Source organism: Salvelinus namaycush, chromosome 1 (assembly GCF_016432855.1).
Source record: "Salvelinus namaycush isolate Seneca chromosome 1, SaNama_1.0, whole genome shotgun sequence".
Taxonomy (NCBI): Eukaryota; Metazoa; Chordata; class Actinopteri; order Salmoniformes; family Salmonidae; genus Salvelinus; species Salvelinus namaycush.
In genome coordinates, this window is record NC_052307.1 from 54,337,634 (window position 1) to 54,342,758 (window position 5,125).

The following is a 5,125-nucleotide window of genomic DNA, read 5'->3' on the forward strand; positions in this document are numbered from 1 at the left end:
TTCAGGTTATGTTGATATAGGACTCATTTTCCTGTGGATATAGATACTTTTGTACCTTTTTCCTTCAGCATCTTCACAAGGTCCTTTGCTGTTGTTCTGGTATTGATTTGCACTTTTCTCACCAAAGTACGTTAATCTCTAGGAGACAGAACAGGTCTCCTTCCTGAGCGGTATGACGACTGCGTGGTCCCACGGTGTTTTACTTGCGTACTATTGTTTGTACAGATGAACGTGGTACCTTCAGGCGTTTGGAAATTGCTCCCAAGGATGAACCAGACTTGTGGAGGTCTACAATTTTTCTGAGGTCTTGGCTGATTTATTTTTATTTTCCCATGATGTCAAGCAAAGAGGCACTGAGTTTGAAGGTAGGCCTTGAAATACATCCACAGGTACATCTCCAATTGACTCAAATGATGTCAATTAGCCAATCAGAAGCTTCTAAAGCCATGACATACTTTTCTGGAATTTTTCCAAGCTGTTGTTTTAAATGTTTTAAAGCACAGTCAACTTAGTGTATGTAAACTTCTGACCCACTGGATTTGTGATACAGTGAATTATAAGTGAAATAAACTCTGTAAACAATTGTTGGAAAAATTACTTGTGTCATGCACAAAGTAGATGTCCTTACCACCTTGCCAAAACTATAGTTTGTTAACAAGAGATTTGTGGAGTGGTTGAAAACGAGTTTTAATGACCCCAACCTAAGTGTATGTAAACTTTTGACTTCAACTGTGTATACACTACCGGTCCAAAGTTTTAGAACACCTACTCATTCAAGGGTTTTTCTTTATTTTCACTATTTTCTACATTGTAGAATAATAGTGAAGACATCAAAACTATGAAATAACACATATGGAATCATGTAGTAACCAAAAAAGTGTTAAACAAATTTTGCCTTGATGACACCCTTTGCCGTGATGACAGCTTTGCAAACTCTTGGCATTCTCTCAACCAGCTTCATGAGGTAGTTACCTGGAATGCATTCCAATTTACAGGTGTTCCTTCTTAAAAGTTCATTTGTGGAATGTTGTTCCTTAATGCGTTTGAGCCAATCAGTTGTGTTGTGACAAGGTAGGGGGGGTATACAGAAGATAGCCCTATTTGGTAAAATACCATGTCCATAATATGGCAAGAACAGCTCAAATAAGCAAACAGAAACAACAATCCATCATTACTTTAAGACATGAAGATCAGTCAATCTGGAAAATTTCAAGAACTTTGAAAGCTTCTTTAAGTGCAGTCGCAAAAACCATCAAGTGCTATGATGAAACTGGCTCTCATGAGGACCGCCACAGGAATGGAAGACCCAGAGTTACCTCTGCTGCAGAGGATAAGTTCATTAGAGTTACCAGCCTCAGAAATTTCAGCCCAAATAAATGCTTCACAGATTTCAAGTAACAGACACATCTCAATATCAACTGTTCAGAGGAGACTGTGTGAATCAGGCTTTCATGGTCGAATTTCTGCAAAGAAACCACTACTAAAGGACACCAATAATAAGAAGAGACTTGCTTGTGCCAAGAAACATGAGCAATGGACATTAGACCGGTGGAAATGTGTCCTTTGGTCTGGAGTCCAAATTGGACATTTTTGGTTCCAACCACCGTGTCTTTGTGAGACGCGGTGTGGGTGAACGGATGATCTCCGCAAGTGTATTTCCCACTGTAAAGCATGGAGGAGGAGGTGTTATGGTGTGGTGCTTTGGTGCTTTGCTGGTGACACTGTCTGTGATTTATTTAGAATTCAAGGCACACTTAACCGGCATGGCTACCACAGCATTTTGCACTTAGTTGGACTATCATTTGTTTTTCAATAGGACAATGACCCAACACACCTCCAGGCTGTGTAAGGGCTATTTGACCAAGGAGGAGAGTGATGGAATGCTGCATCAGATGACCTGGCCTCCACAATCCCACAACCTCAACCAAATTGAGATGTTTGGGATGAGTCGGACGGCAGAGTGAAGGAAAAGCAGCCAACGAGTGCTCAGCATATGTGGGAACTCCTTCAAGACTGTTGGAAAAGCATTCCAGGTGAAGCTGGTTGAGAGACTGCCAAGAGTGTGCAAAACTGTCAAGGCAAAGGGTGGCTATTTTTAGATCCTAAAATATAAAATTTATTTTTTATTTGTTTAACACTTTTTTGGGGTTACTACATGATTCCATATGTGTTATTTCATAGTTGTGATGTCTTCGCTATTATTCTACAATGTAGATTTTTTTTTTTTTTTTTTTAAAGCTCATGAATGATTAGGTGTATCCAAACTTTTGACTGGTACTGTGTGTGTATATATATATATCTTCTTTCTATTATTTGCATTTGCTATCTGCCCTGTTATTTGTATTTTGTATTGTTAAAGTCTTATGTATTGTTGAAGACTATAGAAAGTCGCATAAATGTTTATATAATAAGGGTTGTGTCTTTGGCATCCACAGTTCACTTTTCTACATTTCACTTGGAAAATATACTGTATCTCACTTCCTGCGAGTGCCATTATTTTTTAATGCCAACTGATTATTTATAGGTGCTTTAAGTTTAACCCTGTCTGTATTGAGCTAGAATATTTGAAACTGTGGCTTATTAGTCAAAATAAACCTCTTGGTTCGAGCTAGACGATACTTGATTTTGGTCATTTTATTTATTCATTACACAATGATGTCACAACTGTTAACCCTCATCACATTGTCCTATGTCAGATTTGACACTGGCCAAGACAATGTCTGAAACAGAACTAGGCAGCAACAGGCACTTTTTTCCATTTTGAACTGAAAAGATAAGTATCGGACCCATGGGATAGGCTGATCTAGTCAGTACGGTTCACGTATTAATGCATCAGTGGGTTTATTTCTTGGTTCTCATTATTGCAATTATTCTTCCAGGTTCATGTTGTCCTTGCCAGGCAATGTATAAAAAAATGTCCCGTCGTTTTTCTCTCTTTTCGTTTAGGGGCCATGATGGATATTGAGGTTGATGAACTGTGAACTGTAATATTGGGTTATGTTATATAACCGGCACATTGGAAACAACATTCATTATTCATTTTGGCCATGTCTGCAGCTGCAGGGAGATTGTAATGGATAGTCCACAGAAGACAACTGCCTGGAAATGCTGGAGGATTTATTGTTGCTTTATATCCAACCACTGCATCTGCACCAGTTATTTTACATAACAATGTAGCTACATCATTAGTTGGAAGTGCTGTTGTTTCGGGCTATAAAGTGTATGCGCTTTGCACACCATCGCATGCATAATGGCTGCACTACTTACTTACTTGTGGTTGCACTACTTACACAGTAGATTGCTTAACAAATAGGCAGGAATATAATGGCCATGGCATCCTAAAACAATCTGGCAAATGATCAATCAGAGTCTCATGAAGATCATTTTTTAAAAGACCTAACTTTCAATATCTACAAACGATGACCTAAGGCCTACGTACAATAAGCACACAAAATAAGACATTTGTTGATATAATTTAATCGAAAAAAATATACATTTGTTTTAAAATGGAAACTGCAACACTTTTTTTTCAGCAGAAAATATAAGCCTGTGATTGCGAGTCAAGGAGTAGGCTACGTATTGTGAGTAGGATTTACGTAGGTGTACTGACAGAGACTAATCCCTTGTTGCACTTTAAGACTGACATGATTTACAACACACACAAACAACTCAGCATACAGTATTACCAGTGTTCTTGTAAATACAACACGTGCATGTGAAACAGCCATACTTTAGTAGTCAATACGTTATCATTTAATAGGTTGATTATATTCCGGTCTGTTACAGTAAATCTTAGTTTTTTGTGAAATGGCTTGGATGGGTGATATTAATGTGTAACTTCATCTCAACATGATAATGGTAGTGCTCATTCAGCTATGAAAAGCTAGCTACTGTATAGCAGGTCAGATCCAAGGTTATATCAGTTACGCATAATGAGCTCTGAGTATAGGAAGTATCAATAAATAGATATATTACATCAATGTCTGCCCTGATGTGGTGTTATGGGCTGATACTGTACATAGTGTCCTCTGGATGCCTGAGTATTTGTACATCCTCAGTTTAATTCGACTAGAAACAGATTTTGGCATTACACATTTTGAAGATCATGCAGGTAGCTTTTTTAATTTTCACACATGTTGCATGTCAGTATGTAAAGTTTCAAATTACACATTACACTGGCGCAGTCTATAGCAGTTCACTTGACAAAAGCTATGTAAAAGTGAAACTACGTTGGAGAAAAATACCTTTTGTACATAATAACTGAAGCAAAGTGGGTTGAACGGAAACAGGTGTGAAATGTGATAAGTTGATAGTTGTATTAAACTACTTTAAATATAACATGTGTAACAACTTTCCAAAGATAAAATACAGCTGCACATATTCATAAAAATGACAAATACCGTATATTACCTGATTAAACACTGCATGATTTTTTTTTATACATCATTTGTATAACTTTAGCTGCCGTTTTTAGACCCTGTGTAATGAGATCAACTTTAAACATATAGTCCACTGTAATTCCATCACAGGGCTTTTGAATCTCCTATCCATTCAATATTGGCAGGCCTTTTACTTTCTGCTAGGTGCATTTTCTCCATTGCTTTCCAAGTGTGTGAATACATCACTTTACAAATAAAATGACAGCTCTACTGTAGAATAATTCACTTATATTAATCACACCATTACATACCATACACATAATCCCCTATACCACAGAAACACAGACAGTACTTATCATATTTATTCTGTTCAGCTATAAAAACAGATCATAGAGGTGGTTAAGTATAGGTACTACAAGTATTACATTGCATTGATGAGTTTCATTGAATATATAAAATGTGTTCATAGTTGGAAATCTTGGGAAATTCTGTGATATCCTGTGATATGTCAGTTCGGTGTATGCTATTGTTGATATGTTATAGGATGCTGTGGGATAAATAATTGCAGGCAATGGGATAATTTCCATATAAGTGGACACATAGATTTAGGCTCTTAAATCCTGATCCAGGAAGGCAGTTGACTTGCCCCCCCCCCCCCCCCAAGATCCGGAATTACTCAGTCCTGCCTTTTTATGTGTGGTATACTATTTGGGTATTTGGAATGGCAAAGCGGACAGGTGGTTATC